The sequence below is a fragment of the Schistocerca piceifrons genome, chromosome 2, assembly GCF_021461385.2.
Source record: "Schistocerca piceifrons isolate TAMUIC-IGC-003096 chromosome 2, iqSchPice1.1, whole genome shotgun sequence".
Lineage (NCBI taxonomy): Eukaryota > Metazoa > Arthropoda > Insecta > Orthoptera > Acrididae > Schistocerca > Schistocerca piceifrons.
In genome coordinates this window covers 482573635-482591864 of record NC_060139.1, presented here as the reverse complement: position 1 = coordinate 482591864, position 18230 = coordinate 482573635, and the positions used below count along the sequence as shown (strand labels likewise).

Below are 18230 nucleotides of genomic sequence, written 5' to 3'. Positions count from 1 at the left end.
CCTCGTCACAGATCCTACATTTAGGATCCTCTTCCATTATACCCGTTGTGTGTAGGTGTTTTTTGAAATTCCCATGGCCGGTCGTCAGTTCGGTCATGAGTTTGATCTCTTTCCTGTTCAATCCCAGGATTACAGAGATTCTTTTGAAACATGGCTTGGGGATCATTACCTTACCATGCTTTTGTTTATGGATTTTGGTCCAATAGCCTACGTACTGTTTCCTAAACCAGTTCCGTAGTTCTAATTTGATCATAGCCTTGGTGATTGTCAAGACAGGTTCCGGTCCAATAAATGGAGTTGCCTCCATCCTAGCCAATATCCCAGAGGAAGGAGTCTGGAACTGTCAGATCGTGTGAACACCTGGCCATACACGGTCTATGTTTTCCCGTGTTCTCACACTCCAGGATCGTCCAGGAGACTTGCTGTCACGCACTGACTCATCCCTGCGTCACTTAGCTATCCAACTCTGTACGATATGGCCATCCGGGACGTGTCAGCGATAGTTTAATCTGCGGAAAGCTCGTTGGGTCTCTACTGTTGGATTAGTTTCATTGCAGACCTTCACCACACGGACACAGACTTGTACACTCCGTTTTTCCATCGTAAATGAATTTCCCACTCCCTTGCAACGCACTCGCAGTCACGATAGTCAGCTGTATAGGGGCGTTCTTGCTGTGTTATGAAGTAGTACATAATTCACCTACATCACAGGGTTTCAGACTGGTAATCTGCAGATGGAGAACGAAATGAACAGACAAAGCACACACACCTCCTGCTGAGACGGTTTTGAGTACCGGGAGGTGGCGCGGCGCTGCGAGTCACGTCGCTGATGCGGAGGAGTGGGCGAGTGGCCGGCAGTGAGAGGAATGCGGAGGGCCTGGCCGGAGCGGACCGGTCCGCCGTGCCGTGCCGCGGCTGGCTCTATTTTTACGGCGCGCTGTTCCGGATGCTGGCCGCCGCCGCCGCCGCCGCCGCCGCTCTGACTAATGCAGCCGCCCACACCTCGCGGGCTCCACAAACAAAGTCTCCTCGCCGATGCGCGCTCCGCTCGAGCGCCGCATGCGGTAGGCGGCACACAGTGTTCTCTGATAGCACAGCACCGGAGCACCGTCGATAACAGTGGTCGCGACCTTTCTGCGACCGTGCCTGAACGAGATCGGATTTCCTCCAATATACTAAGCAAAGTTTCTACACCTACATTTATACTCCGCAAGCCACCCAACGGTGTGTGGCGGAGGGCACTTTACGTGCCCTTTCCTGTTCCAGTCGCGTATGGTTCGCGGGAAGAACGACTGCCGGAAAGCCTCCGAGCGCGGGCGGCCGGAGTGGCCGTGGGGTTCTGGGCGCTACAGTCTGGAAGCGAGCGACCACTACGGTCGCAGGTTCGAATCCTGCCTCGGGCATGGATGTGTGTGATGTCCTTAGGTTAGTTAGGTTTAATTAGTTCTAAGTTCTAGGCGACTGATGACCTCAGAAGTCGAGTCGCATAGTGCTCAGAGCCAGCCTCCGTGCGCGCTCGTATCTCTCTAATTTTACACTCGTGATCTCCTCGGGAGGTATAAGTAGGAGGAAGCAATATATTCGATACCTCATCCAGAAACGCGCCCTCTCGAAACCTGGACAGCAAGCTACCCCGCGATGCAGAGCGCCTCTCTTGCAGAGTCTGCCACTTGAGTTTGCTAAACATCTCCGTAACGCTATCACGCTTACCAAATAACCGTGTGACGAAACGCGCCGCTCTTCTTTGGATCTTCTGTATCTCCTCTGCCAACCCGACCTGGTACGGATCCCACACTGATAGGCAATACTCAAGTACATGTCGAACGAGTGTTTTGTAAGCCACCTCCTTTTTTGGTGGACTACATTTTCTAAGGACTCTACCAATGAATCTCAACCTGGCACCCGCCTTACCAACAATTAATTTTATATGATCATTCCACTTCAAATCGTTCCGTACGCATACTCCCAGATATTTTACAGAAGTAACTGCTACCAGTGTTTGTTCCGCTATCATATAATCATACAATAAAGGATCCTTCTTTCTATATATTCGAAATACATTAGATTTGTCTACGTTAAGGGTCAGTTGCCACTCCCTGCATCAAGTGCCTATCCGCTGCAGATCTTCCTGCATTTTGCTGCAATTTTCTAGTGCTGCAACTTCTCTGTATACTACAGCATCATCCGTGAAAAGCCGCGTGGAACTTCCGACACTATCTACTTCATTAAACATTACACTGAAAAATTAACGCTCCTGCTTTTAAACTGACAAATCATTTTTATTACTTAATGAACGTTCAAACAACTGAAATTCACGCGTTCTATATATTTTCACTAAAGCAAAAATGTAGTCAGTGGGATACCTGGTTCTGCTTATTTCTATTAATCCTTCTCTATATTTGGTTTGGCGTCCACCACTGCAGATGGCAAGTCGTACTCGGAGTTTATTCACTTCTTCACTTTTGTTTCTTTCTTACCATAGTTTAAGCTCTAATTTCACACCTGTAACATGTGCCGCATGGAACCTGTATTCGAAGAGTCCTTTTAGTAGTAGTCCCACATATGTTATAAACACGAAAGTTTGTGTTGGTACGTTTTTTACACCTTGACGCTCATGCGGCTCGACGATGAATTTTAGAATGGAAATAGCCTATAGCCTTTTTATTCCGAAAAAAACCCTTTCTTCCCTTGAGATGGTCAACGTGACTAAAAAGTCATCCATGAAAGTTAATTATCAAATGAATGCATTGAGTTTAGCGTAGAGATTAATTTTGACTTTTTGGACAAATACAATGATTGATACGACAAATTTCTATCATTCCAACAAACTTACCTTTCCTGTTCAAACGCTTGCAGTTCCCTTTGAAAGTGGCCTTCTCGACCACTGTAAATAAGAATCAAGGACAAACTTTAAAAGTGGCAGGTATTCATCTGGGCACACTGTTTCCCGCATCGACAGCTCTAAGTTGGCTGCTCGCGTGTACGAGAGCCAGAAATCTCTACATATGCGCATATAATAAGTCTCGGAGCGTTGTTTACAGAGACCATATTACAGTAGATTTCTGCTCTTCGTGCACACACACCAAGACAGTTATAATCTTTTCCGTGCTACGCGCGTCGCAGAAAGCCGTGCAAATATTTACTCCATTTTCTGGCACACTTTGTAATTCGGTACTCGGTCGCGTAAAAACGTTTTACCTAAGTAAACGAGTGAGTTGAGTGACATGTATTGTTAGCTTCTACAATCGTCTAATTTTTTTATTTAAGTCGCGCAATCTGCTGGGCCACAAGTGGCTACCGATTCAAAACCTCCAAGACAGAACTTTCGTAATGCAGCAAATACTTGGATAGCGAGTTTCGGCATCAACATTACTTTATAAATAACTCTTTAACCGCGGGTAACACCACGGGGCGGAGCTGGTAACAATAATGATAATAATAAAAACTAAATCTGAAACCCATATATTTCTTTCTCATTTTTTCAAACCAGAAAGAGTTCCTGTTAGAATTTATTACCCATGACGAGTGGTAACTACTACCACTGGATGAGCAGCAGACGAAATAAAACAAAGAGAAGAAACGGCCTACAGTGCTCTTGGTTGACTAGATAAGTTTTCAGTCTGTATGAAGTTGAACTTTTACAAACAGTTCGTATGAACTTTTTTACTCCTGACAGTGAGAAGTGGTATTTTAACATAAGGACCTTTTTAATTGTGGCACTGGATCAGCGGCCAAAGCACATATCCACGTTGCAAGTTACTGGAAGAGCCAGGAAGGAAAATATACTATGGGACAGGCTAGAATAGAAGACGGAACCATGACATCGATAAAAAGAATTGGAGATCGGCTGGACAGTAGCCAGGTTGGCCAGAGCAAGTTCATTTCTGCATTCCCAGAAATAACGGGAGACTGATGAGACAAACTAACGAAAGGTAGGCGGACGGCATTAGAAAATATGCAGCACCAACAGTGAGTTCTGTCGCTGAAGATGGCTCTACTTAGGAGTATCTAGAGGAGGATGACAATGATTTACCATATATCACAGTCTACCGTAATAGCGGTTTCTTTTTAATTAATGTGGTGACCAAATCTTCTTGAAACCCATTTCATTTTCACCCCTCGTAAAGTTTCGTCTTACACCAGGTTGGGAATCACTGCCGTTCACGAAGACGCCACGAAAACAGGACTTAATCTCCAATTAAAAAAAAAATGAATAAGTGCGAGTGGTACTCTTGCTCTGTACAGACTTAATTATGCATATAGATAGTTCATCAGTAGGTTCTGATGAGTGAGTTCGCGAGTATTAAAATATGCGAAATAAATAGCCGTTAATTTTTTGATTGCATTGACTTAGAAGCTTAAATTTTTTGCACCACCCGAGGACCATGAGGATTCCCTTTCTACTGACTTAGACACGGAACCCCAAAAAAAGTACAAAACACAGTAGGTGACGTAAAAACAGCAATGTTTCAAATCTTTTTCTAAAGAAAGTGCTACTTTCTCAATATTTTGACAAATTCAACAGATAAATAGGCGTGCATATTTTATGTTTCATCCTGTCGATATCTATCTGACTACCTACTTGGTCCCTACATTCATAACGTGTGCAAAGTGAATCCAGAATATTCCTCACTTTAATAGCAAAAAGCGCTAGGAGACTATTGTATCCTTTTTTCTCGACGAGTCGCGAAGTAGTTACAGGAAAAAAGATAATTTCTTCCAAAAATGTACGTAATATTAATATACTTCGTAGTACATGCTCGAGATGAAGATTGAGAAACTTAACTCGTGAAAACTGTAGTGTTACCGAATCCCACCGAGCGAGGTGGCTCAGTGGTTAGCACACTGGACTCGCATTCGGGAGGACGACGGTTCAATCCCGCGTCCGGCCATCCTGATTTAGGTTTTCCGTGATTTCCCTAGATCACTTCAGGCAAATGCCGGGATGGTTCCTTTGAAAGGGAACGGCCGATTTGCTTCCCCATCTTTCCCTAATCCGAGCTTGTGCTCAGTCTCTAATGACCTCGTTGTCGACGGGACGGTAAACACTAATCTTCTTCCTTTCTTCCTGTTACCGAATCCCCCATATGTTCGGTATCGCACAAAATGTAACGGTGTTTGAAAAGGAAGTAAGGTTGCACGCGAAACCAGGGGACGCGATGTAGAGCCTCAGTGTTTACTGTGTCAACCTGCTGCACACAAAATCAAATCCGGAAAAAGATGGGAAGAACACTGGAAGAAATGGTTAGAAATCAGAGGCGAGTATATATTTTGGCAGTGGTTTTCGATGTCTTAGCACTGCACTGATTGGAGGTAAGTTCCCCGGCCTGTAGCTTTCTCCGCCTTCTCTTGTAAATGTCGCCCAAGTAATGTATAATTCGTCATTAATCTCGTGAATGGATGTGCTACAGGGGTACCCGATGAGCAGAACAACAACGCTGTCAGAGTCGTTGACGAAATGAACTCCTTTAATGTTGGTTACTTAAAGGACATGGGTATATTCCCGATGTCCGGCTAAGTTCGTGATACCAGTTTTATGTGCAATATTTCGGCGGCTGAAACCTCGCAAATCACTCCACTTCCACAACAAATTAGTAATTCCCTCGCAAAATGTGAGGAGAGATGCTCCTGCCGTTTAGGCAGTGTGCGAGAGACAGCGAATGGTATAAATACACGTAATTTTATACACGATCGCAGACGCTTGTAAACAACATCGAAGAATCTGAACAGAGTCCAGTTGGTAAGCTGAGCAGGAGAGGCGCGGTGTAAGGTTTCAGACGGCGCGCTGTCCTGTCCCGGAGGAGCCTGCGCTGTTGACAGCACGTCGTCCCCTCTCGCCTTACGTAAGCTGGCGGCCTCCGTTCGACCCACACACTGGCCCGCGGCCTCACTCGTTCTTCACGGACCACCTCCACCGACTGTCTCACCTCTCCTCCTTACCAGCGATACGCAAGTCTCACAAGTACACTGAGTGGCCTAACGTCGCGGAAAGTCATTAATAGGGAGTCGCTCCTGTGCTAGCTTTCGAAACTGCAGTAGCACGTCGAGGTATGAACTCCACGAGGTGTTGGGCTCGTTCTGGAGAGAGCTACATATCTTGCAGCCCTACCCAGAACTGTTTCTGTACTGTTGCTGTTGGGTTCGTAGAGCACTCGATAAATGCAGCACTCGATAAATGCAGCACTCGATAAATGCAGCACTCGATAAATGCAGCACTCGATAAATGCAGCACTCGATAAATGCAGCACTCGATAAATGCAGCACTCGATAAATGCAGCACTCGATAAATGCAGCACTCGATAAATGCAGCACTCGATAAATGCAGCACTCGATAAATGCAGCACTCGATAAACGCTCGATTCCGTTATATGGTGGTCCAAGCGAAAGCTTTGAACTCATTGTAGTGTTCATCAAAGACACCTGCTGCAACCAAAGAACGGTGACATGGCCATTAACATGAATTTAATAACAGAGTAATGTAAGGTCAGAAAGGGGTACACACATAATGTGTACATACGGTGCACTGGTCAAAGGTCCTTGCAGCCGGACAATGGAACTTTATTGCGACACCATGAACGCCTCGTAAACCAGTGAACATCAAACCTTTTTGCGCAAGTACCGGTACTGACATTATGGGGCGGCATCTCCGGCCGCATGTTGACCGATCTTACAAGGGACAGTCAAAATAAACCGTTTATTATCTCGAAAGTAATAACCCTAACTGTTAACATAATTAACTTTTGTAGTCCTGTCGTCGTCAGTTGCATATAACATTACGGCATGTTTATAGTTATTACTTTGGGCTGTCTAATCACAGGTGAATAAAACACCATTTTTGTGCCATACTCGTTTCAGCTTCTTTCTTTGTAAGGTATACTAAGTGGCATATTTCGTGCATGTTGATCTACATGGTGTGTTCTTGTTCCTTTCCTACAGCTGTTTTTCCTGTGGTACCTGTCATTTGAAATTTCGTTTTCGCACTTCACACCACTAGAAATTCAACATTCCTTTTGATACGTTTTTCATAAAACATACGAGTATTTCCTTTTTTCCATCTGTCTCGTTTTCATTTGACTGCCCCCTTATATTATTAACATACAAAATTACTATGTTACGAGGTCCGAATAGACTAGGGCGCCATAAATTGGTTATCCTTTGACCACTTACTGGAAAGCCGATACCACACTTCGTATCATTTGTGCGTCCCGAGGCTGAAAAATGCAAGTACAGAATTTTTTTACAAGGTGCTCACTGTTTTCCATTTAGATAATATGCCTTGTCTTTGTACACTCAGTTTTTTTGAAGTTTCATTGTAAGCATTTGGTCAGTAACATTCATCCATTGCACTAACGTAGTAGATCCGTCGTCCTTACTTCCTAGACTCCATATAGTACGTTATCACATGTGAACAACGATGGAGAAGGAATCAGTCGTGACTCATTTAATGGAACTATCGTGGCAAATGCGAAAAGAGATTTACGGAAACCATAAGAGATAGCAATCTGAATTGACATTCCACTCTTCATAAAACTGAAAACTGAAGATGCCTTCAAATGTTAGGTTCAGGCAAGTCATCCCACGGGAAAAATCTAAGCAAACTGTCATGGATCTCATATGTTTATTCTTTCTCACTAAGTGTACCTCACCAGACCACTGTCCGCCCCGGTAGCTGAGTGGTCAGCGTGACAGACTGTCAATCCTAAGGGCCCGGGTTCGATTCCCGGCTGGGTCGGAAATTTTCTCCGCTCAGGGACTGGGTGTTGTGTTGTCCTAATCATCATCATTTCATCCTCATCGACGCGCAGGTCGCCGAAGTGGCGTCAAATCGAAAGACCTGCACCAGGCGAACGGTCTACCCGACGGGAGGCCCTAGCCACACGACATTTCCATTATTTACCAGACCACTTCAAAGGACTCTTAGCTGCAGGATTGCGTTAAGAATATATTTTACATTTTTCAGTTCGTCGCGTCACAAAAGACGCCATGAAACAAAATCACAGAAAATATTTACTTAGGAACATTATTTTTGAAGAGTGAAATGTCGACACTGGCGGCAGATGATTTATTTTAAATTTATTATGCTGGCCTCTTCAGGGGGTATCACTGTGCCATATGAATCATATTTAAGGCGTTTACTGCGACCCATGTATGCATGATCGTGTGCGGTACAAGTTTTGAAGACTTCATAGGACATAACGATACGCACCTAGTGTGCTGCTGAAGACTGTATGGCCCAATACCAGTCAGAGACAATAAATTTAAAAAAATCCAATGCAGGCAGTGTAGAGAACGGAAACATTAAAAATATAGTTCTTGAGTTCCGTGCGACCTGCAGAGCATCGAATATATAAAACAGAGCCTGTGATTAGTCGAGTGGAACGATTGATAGTCTTCCTGCAATCGCATTTGCGTTGTGAAGATTTCGCTTTAGGTGTTTAGCCTTCTGATTAATTCGATGCAGTCCCACGCGAAGATTGATAGTACCTGACCAAAAGTATCCGAACATCTATTAGTGGGGATTAATATGGGGTGTGTCCAACGCCTTTGTCACGGCTTGAACTCTGCTGCTTATACTTTCACTTAGACGTCCGAATGTCTGGGGACCAATGGCTGCCTATTCTTCCTTAACGGCCGAAATCAGGAACTTAGGATGTTGAACGGTGGGGTATCGAGCGAAGTCAATGTTCTGACTTATCCCAAAAACGTTCTATTCGGTGCAGGTGGGGATTCTGGGTAGGCCAGTAGTTATCAGGAATAGTATTGTCCATAAACCTTTGCCTAACAGATGATGCTTTATGACAGGGTGCACTGTCATGCCGATTCCGAACTCTTCGTCTGTGGTATGCAGTACACAATACTGTAAAGTGTGTTCATATGGCCGGCCGCGGTGGCAGAGCGGTTCTAGGCGCTTCAGTCCGGAACCGCGCGACTGCTACGGTCGCAGGTTCGAATCGTGCCTCGGACATGGATGTGCGTGATGTTCTTAGTTTAGTTAGGTTTAAGTAGTTCTAAGTTCTAGGGGACTGATGATCTCAGATTAAGTCCCATAGTGCTCAGAGGCATTTGAACCATTTTTTTGTGTTCATATGCTCCCACGTTTAGCGTTTTCGTAAGAGCAATAAGGACGCTGCACCCTAACCATAAAAAAACAGTCCCATACCGTAACAGTCCCATACCGTAACAGAACCCCCTCCGTACTTCACTGCTGGCATTACACACGATGACAATCTTCTCCGCAGATGCGCCATACTGAAAGCCTTCCATCGGATTGCTGCACGGTATAACGGACTGATCATCCCAAACCACTCGTTTCCAGTCGTCCACTGCTCAGTGACGTCTCTCTTTACGCCACCTCAAGCGCGATCAGCATTGCCTACAGAATAGTGTGATTTACGAGGAACTGCTCGACCTTTATACCCCATTCCATAGAAACAGTCATTGTGTTAGCTGGGTTATTGGTGCCACTTAGGAACTCAGCGATTCGTTCAGTCGATTTCATGCGATACAGTGCATCTGCGATCCACAATGCTCGATGGTCCGTGTCCGTCAGTATGTAAGGTCTGCCTGGTCTGTGTTTGGCTTCACAATCTCATCGCCAACAGTCGACTTGAGTAGCTTTAGAAGGGAAAGGTCCCTGGTGGATTCGTTTCTCAAGCGGCATCCAGTGCCTAGTCCAGGTTCTAAGTTGCTGAGCTCTCCTGACGGGCATATTATCCCGGCGGATCCACCTTTCGTGACATCATTCTGCATTACTTAGGGGTGTGCGGGTACTTTTGGTCAGCTAGTGTACATGATAGTGCGTAAGATGGTGGACTGTGCTTACAAGAAACAGCCCGCCACGAGGCGCGTTTGGACGCCGGCCGGTTGCGCCAGCTTTCCGTGTATCCTGTTGCGCCGCAGCACGCGCCGTGTGTGTGGCTGTGGGTTCCGGCGCGCTCCGTGACCGGACTGTGGCGGGCCGCCGTTTGCGTCACGGGAAGGGCATCCGCGAGGTGCGACGCGAGGAAACCACCGCCTCGCCAGATCCGGCTGTCCGCGGCCGCCACGCTGTTTGTGCCGACTGCTGCCCTCTGAGCTCGCGCCCCTGCTCACGCCGCGGTTTGGCTCTGGAATTTAGCGCCTTACTGTGCGAAGCAGTGCTAACAAGGGAACCTCCCCATCGCACCCCCCTCAGATTTAGTTATAAGGTGGCACAGTGGATAGGCCTTGAAAAACTGAACACAGATCAATCGAGAAAACAGGAAGAAGTTGTGTGGAACTGTGAAAAAATAAGCAAAATATACAAACTGAGGAGTCCATGCGCAAGATAGGCAACATCAAGGACAATAAGCGCTCAGGAGCGCCGTGGTCCCGTGGTCAGCGTGAGCAGCTGCGAAACGAGAGGTCCTTGGATCAAGTCTTCCTTCAAGTGAAAATTTTAATTTTTTATTTTCAGACAATTATTATCTGTCCGTCCGACCGTCCGATGGGAGGTAACTGCGCCGTAGTATGGGGACGCTACACCTAAACGGAAAAATTTGAAAACGTTAAGAACATGTTTTGACAGAGCACAGGGAAAACTGTGCGACTGTGAAACTGTTGCATTCATTTGTTCAGTTTATCTGACAAACTCTTTATGTTTTCATCACTTTTTTGGGAGTGATTACACATCCACAAGAAAACCTAAATCGGGCAAGGTAAAAGAATCTTTTTACCCATTCCCCAAGTGTACAAGTTAGGTAGGTCGACAACATATTCCTGTCATGTGACGCACATGCCGTCACCAGTGTCGTATAGAATACATCAGAAGTGTTTTCCTGTGGAGGAATCGGTTGACCTATGCCATTGCGATCAAATGTTTTCGGTTCCCATTGGAGAGGCACGTCCTTTCGTCTACTAATCGCACGGTTTTGCTGTGCGGTCCCAAAACACAGACACTAAACTTATTACCGTATACAGAGACGTCAATGAACGAACGGACAGATTATAACTTTGCGAAAATAAAGAAAGTTAAACTCTTCACTGGAGGGAAGGCTTGAACCAAGGACCTCTCGTTCCGCAGCCGCTCACGCTAACCACGAGACCACGGCGCTCCAGAGCTCCCGTTATCCTTGTTGTTGCCTATCTCGCGCATGGACTACTCAGTTTGTATATTTTGCTTATTTTTTCATAGTTCCACTCAACTTCTTCCTGTTTTCTCGATTGATCTGTGTTCAGTTTTTCAAGGCCTATCCACTGTGCCGACTTATAACTAAATCTGAGGGGGCTGCGATGGTGAGGTTCCCTTGTAAGAGAGATCGCCCGGTTGTGCCGTCTGCTAGCCTCTTCTTTACTGCAGGAACTCGGCATCCTGGCGAATCTTCTGGGCTGTTTTGTAGCGTCGAAGGACATTTGCTGAAATGTTTACCAAAAAAAGGCAGTGAAAATTGCGAATACTACACAGGCGCTATTTTTCCTGGGTACCACATAACATAGACTTCAGTTTTTAAAATTTTAGCTGATTTTGAGCATGCTTTCTGACAAGAGTAAGCACAACAACAAAAAAATTACTAGATGTGTACTATCGACATGTCCCGGCTTCGCACGGATAACACTGAATATCTATGGCCAGACGACTTGTCTGGCGTGGCGGTAATTTATGCACACAAACATTCCTTCATGAATCAGTCTACCTGTTAGTGAAAAATATATCAAAATCCCTACAGTAGCTTCTGAGATAATCCTTCACGTCCAAACGGAAAAATGTGGCAGGGGACTTCATAGTATATATCGATTTATCTACTGAGACTTTGAGGTGTGGTAGTAATGTGTGCTTTTTATGATCGATATTCAACAGACCGTTGAAACTGGTGAGCAGCGATTTCCAAAGGTGCGAAGCCTTGCGCAAAAAAATTACCGGAAAATATGCTAAATGTGAGGCAGAGACCACTCGCGAGGTGTAGTATAGGTGCCGGCCAGTGTGGCCGAACGGTTCTGGGCGCTACAGTCTGGAACCGCGCGACCGCTACGGTCGCAGGTTCGAATCGTGCCTTGGGCATGGATGTGTGTGATGTCCTCAGGTTAGTTAGGTTAAAGTAGTTCTAAGTTCTAGGGGACTGATAACCTCAGAAGTTAAGTCTCATAGTGCTCAGAGCAATTTGAACCATTTTTGTACTATAGGTGCAATGTTTACTTGGGTATGGATGTGAAACTGCGTTGTCTCCCCAGGCTTGAGCCTTGCATTCAGAACATTCGTCGTCTGCTTGTGCGTATAGTTTCACAAAGGGCGTCGTCATCTGTCATGTCACTGTAATTCTCTTTTGAGATGCTGTAATTGCCAGTAAAAAAGTTGTCACGTTTGTGCTGTGAAATTCTTTATTATTTGAAATATTCCAATCGAACTGCTTGAGTCTCTGCACTTAGACTGCCTTTTATAACTGTCGTGAGCTCTCTTTGCTGTGGTGTTCCGGCGTGTTTTATAAGTTTAACTTTTATCTTCTGTAGGTGGGACCAGTTCGAACAGACCACTGTAAAAGTGTTTGATGCAGTGTCCATTATCGTCTGGATTCTCCTCACATGTCCACATGTAAATGCCCAGTTCAAAAACTCACATTAACAGTGACAGCAAAATGTGAAGAAAAATCAGTGTTTTGCGGTTCTGTACGATAATCGATTGGGTAGGTAAAATATATCCAAGCTAAAGCGAAAATTAAAAACTAATCATGTTTCAAATCGAGTACTAGGCGAAAGCACAAGCACATACTTGCTCCACAGAACGTTCATTTTCGTACAACGTCTCTTCGACTTGTTAATGTTTTATTTGGCGAACAGGAAAGTATCTTTCGAAAGAGCGCAGAAAAGGCACGTTACGACTCTATGGGGAGACAAAAAATCGAATAATTTACTCCCGAGGAACTCCTTTTGTTCTTAAAAAGAAAGGGCTTGGTCTCTCTGCCGAGAGGATCGAATGCGGTAGTTTTTCTGCGTTAGCTCAGGACCGGAAACAACTCTAAAATCAGTATTTCAGTCTGCGGAATAATGTACGTTGTTGTGAACCTTCTTGATGCATAAACACTATGTGCCCGACCGGGATTTGATGCCTGTTCTTTGCCTTTCATGGACACTGTTTCTCTTCTGGATTTAAATCCGGTCCGACAGAGTTTCAGCGGACTGTAGTTCCTGCCATTGGCACGCAACCATTCACTCAGGTGCTGGGAGGCAGATGTCGCTTTTGTTGCCTAGGGCTGCTGTAATGGATGGTGGTTCTCCTTTGTGGTTTAGCGAACGGCATTTCCGACTAGGACTTACCTTGCATCGGCTGTGGTGCGGTTCCTTATGGAAATGGTGAATGTGGGGGAGCGGACGATTCGTGGAAGCGAGGCATTACAGCAAGGCAGAGGGTGTGCCCGAGTCAGCTGCTGGGCGTCATCGGTGAAGGCTGCTCGGATTAAAGGCGGGGAGGGGGAGGGGAGGCAAGGCGGATGCGAGCCCCGTGGTTGCGCAGGTCACGCTTTGCTGCGGGGAGCCCCCCTCCCCCGACCCCTTACCTTACGTAATGCGGCTGCCTAACGGTACGACACGCCAGCCGCCCCCTTATCAGGCTCTTGTACTCCCGGACGCTTTCTTATCTGACGCGCCCCAGTCTAAACGGCCGGCGTCTGCCGCAATCATTTTTCTGCGTTCTCCTATCAGCTTCATTCTACCGCAATTATCTCGCACCTCATTTTTTCATATTTGTATATTGATACATGCTTTTTTGATCGCTGCCTCGCACGCGTACGGAAAAATAGTCGCAACACAAAGGAGGCGTGTTTCTACACTTGAAAGACGATGTCTGTTCAAATTTCGCGCCAGCTATTAGCGCCACTATGAGGATGCAAAATGGCTTGTTTTAAATGCGCGCTCTAACGGTCGTGGACCTTTGCTAACTTTGCGAATGGACATAGAGTTGTTAGTGACATGACAAATAGTTACAAAGCGATTACTTAAAGGACAGCTCCAACCTAGACTCTCTGTAGAGTCATTCCCCTGACCCCAGACCACCGCCCTTTGCGACTTCAGTGATGTCAAGCGAGAATTCATTGTAGGGCAGGATGGAGGTCCGTTGTGTTTTATGATGAAAGACGGCAGGTTGTGCCTCGGTGCCAGTGATGGCAGTGCTTTCAAGGAGACCGGTTGACGGACTGCAACCAACCTGTCTGTGTGCCTATCACACAAGACCTACAGCTGGATTTACGATCTGGAGCGCGATTTCAAATTACAACAGCAGCACTCGTGTGGTTATGCCTCGCACCCTGACTGCAAATTTGTACGTCAGTCTGGTGATTCGATATGTCGTCGTTCCATATAACGCCTTCGTTCAGGCGATCTCTGGTGTCGGTCAGTTACTTACGCCCATGTTCAGATGGCTACTTTTACATGGTGTATGGCGCCGACGTTAACTGTAGTGAGAAGTGACTGGCGGGGAGCATTTAGATGCTTTATGAGAAATATTATGTTGGTATGTTTCCATATTTGTAAGAGGTTTTTGTAACTAATAGCAGCTTTGTTGGAGGCAGTTCAAAATGGTTCGAATGGCTCTGAGCACTATGGGACTTAACATCTATGGTCATCAGTCCCCTAGAACTTAGAACTACTTAAACCTAACTAACCTAAGGACATCACACAACACCCAGTCATCACGAGGCAGATAAAATCCCAGACCCCGCCGGGAATCGAACCCGGGAACCCAGGCGTGGGAAGCGAGAACGCTACCGCACGACCACGAGCTGCGGACGTTGGAGGCAGTAAATGACACATGGGATTACTTAATTTTCATACCAAGAAAAACTTGACTGTCAGGCAGTTACCATCGAGACATGGAATGCTAGGGCGACTCATTCTTGAGTATTTTGGAGTGTTTGGGATACCCACCAGGTTGGATTAAAGGACGACATCGAAGCAGTTCAGAGGCGGGCTGCTAGACTCGTTAACGGTAGGTTAACTCAGTACCCAAGTATTACGGAGATGCTTCTTGAACTCAAATAGGAATGGGGGAAGGAAAGTGATGGTCTTTTCGCAAGACACCCCTGCGCAAATTTAGAAAACTGCTATTCGAGGCCGATTGCAGAACGATTCTTCTGCCTCCAACGTATATTTAGCGTAAGGACCATGAAGATTAGATGGGAGAAATTACGGGTCGTACAGACACTTTTAGACAGTCGTTTTCCACTCGCTCTATTTGCGAGTGGAACAGGACAGGAAATCACTAGTACTGGTGCAGCGTATCATCCGCCATGCACCGTACGGTGGTTTGCGGAGTTCATTGTGTACTCATAGTTACTGAAGAGCACAAAAACAAAAGGCTCATCTCTCTAAAATTAAAAAGTTAGCCTATTTTTTAATGTACTTAATTTTTTGTTTGTTTGCGTGCGTGTTGGCTTGTATAAGGTCAGCGATAGGAGCCAGCTTTGTACTGTATTTTGTCGACGAACTCCCGGCCATGTACGTCTTCGCAGGAAACGTGCGGTGTTGTGCGAGTATACTCCCGACGACGGGCTGCTCTGCTGTCAGGAAGTTCCGTAGTTCCTAACTTTGCCCTGACCAGGATTCCTTGCTGGTTCTTCAGATGTTCCAGTTTTCAGTGACGTAACTCATTGACCCACACTGAACTTCCGCGTAGTCACTCAAGTACCACAATTGCTAGCGATTTTGGTAGAAACAATATCTAAGAAATCTATAATAATTTGTTTGGATCAGTGTTTGGTAGGTCGCTGTAATGTAACTTCTAAGCAATTGCACTTCAGGGGAACACAACTGAAAACGCATTTGTGCGAAAAATTGAATTTTCAATCTTACGCAATTTGTTTAAGAACTAAAATAGCAGCAAAGTCTTGTAACTTCCACAATCTCGCAGTTTACACGGTTCAATCGCTTCCGCCTATATTTGGGAAAGTCCGACTTAATTTTTTTCTTAGTGCGGAGCCTTTCCCATCTAGTCCTGTCTTACTGAATGTCCTGGCTGTAATCGTCTAGAATTCTTTCCCATTCTCGAGGTCCACAGTTTTCAGGCCAGTTTATTGATAACCGAAAGTTAGCTGAAAAAGTATAGAGATTGGTATATAGTGTCCCAGGAGGAAGGTACATATTCAGAAATGTGACAGGAATGATCACTGGAAACAAAAAGTCTCGTAAACATGAGCTGTAAGACGCGTTCCTTAAGAGCGAAGAGCACTTGTTCATCTTTGATACTGTGAAACACATTTTTTTCTAGTCAACAAGTGCTTATAGCTCTTAAGATAAGCATTGAGCTGGCAAACGACACTCTTCTTCGAACGGGCTCGAAATTTTCCGATACGCCGCAGCGTTCGATACACATCAAACGTGTTCGAACAATCACGTGACGTTCGACTCGCGCGGCGCGAATGCTGGGGATACGCCAGAAACTACGAAATAGCCATAACAACAAGCTATCCCTCTGCTTAGAATTTGGAATTTACGTGAAATAGCATTAAATGTGACTGCTACACAAAGTACTGTTGTATTTGAATAAATTTGCACTAAGAGCTGTCCTAAAGTACCGGTTTGTATGAATATATAAACACTTACGCTGATTTTTAACTAAAGGTAAGAGGAAAAGACTATAACATTGTCTAACGGAAGTAACTATGCCGCTGAAGCCAGTGCAATATTTTATTTATTACGAGGGGCTAATTTTCGTGTAAATACCACTATAATAGTTGGGAAAAACGTTACAAATCAGTTTTCAAACAAGATGACGAAAGGAAACTGAAACAAGGAAGAAATTAATCGAGAATTAAATGCCTAACAAACGAAACGTGTCGTAGTAAACTGACCGTAATATCGCTATCGCGATAATAAATTATAGCTGCAACACCACTGTTAAAGATAGTTGCCCAGTACCAAGAGAAATTTCGCGTATTAGGCAAGATCGTGATTGCAATCCTTCATTTATTAGTCGCCCTTGTTACTTACGACCTGCATCCTAGAAGATATTTCAGTTCGTGTTTCACACTCACTTTCATTCCTAAAACCCATAGTGCGTTAGATACGCGAAGATAGGTCGTGGAGGTTAATACTGTGCCAACACCAGTCACTAGATCGCGGGGCAATCGAAAGATCAAAGAGAACCGAGACAACTGCGCCGTAAACCTTTCGTACTGTGTCATGTTCAGCCACAACCACAGCCGCAGTACGCATTCTAGAGCCCCTGTTGACTAGATATTTTGTTTCGAATGATCGTTCCTGCCATATCCCTGATATTCTCCCAAGGACACCCACTACGCCAAAATGTAAGGGCTTTAGGAAACTATTATTTATTATTTTATTAAAGGTAGCAACCAGCCGCTTTGTTAAGTATTTTTATTTGAGCTAATACGCATTTGGGGTTTCGCTCATCTTCAGTTAGCGCAATACGTATTTGATTCTTCAGCTAGTACACAGTTGAAACATAGACAGCAAACTGCATGCTGCAGCCCCTTTCTACTCTACTTTCTGTTATTCTGATTCATGCCCTTACGGATGTGGCACTAACTTTTTTAACTTTTTTGCACAAAAACAGCATAGTATCTTATTTATCATCAACTGATTGCTGTATTTATTAAATTGATATAATCCACAGTCAAGGAGCTCAACAGCCAGTAAAATGGATAAGTTATTGTACATGGTGTCCATAAATGTTTACCCTAATAACAAAACAATTTAAGTCTTTATTGGATACAGCAAATGAAACATGCATTATACCATTTAAGTTTTGAACCTTGCGTAAACATTAATATACTTAAATATTTTAATCCCTTCACCATGTGGACCCCTGGTAACACGCAAGATAGCAAGCCGGTATTCAGTCTCTTTCCATGCAACATGTCTGGTGTGATTGTGTGAGTGGCATTCCTAACGCGTTGTTGCAAAGTGACATTATCAGGAACCGCTGTTTTGTACACAATGTTTCACATACCCCCAAAGAAAGGAATCTAAGGGGGTAGCGTCAGGTGATGCCGGTGGCCATGGAATTGGGCTGTCCCTGCAAATGTTTGGGGAGGGTTTCATTAAGAAAATCTCGGAGTTCTAGAGCCCAATGAGAGAGAGCGCCATCTTGCTGAAAGACGATGGTGTCTTGCATATCCTGGGGAACGGCATAATTCACCATTTGTTGGTGAACATATCCACGTACAATGCTTTCAAAGAAGAAAAATGGGCCATTGACTCGATCACACATTAATCGGCACCACACTTTAACTTTTGGATTGCCTCGGATCTGTTCTCGTACATTA

General features: G+C 45.0%; 1 protein-coding gene across 2 annotated transcripts in view; it reads left to right on the top strand.

The window, feature by feature from the left end:
- LOC124776835 (probable ribonuclease ZC3H12D) overlaps nt 1-18230 on the top strand; it is a 570216-nt gene that overhangs the window by 539254 nt on the left and 12732 nt on the right. The gene's annotated exons all lie outside the window — the stretch shown is intronic.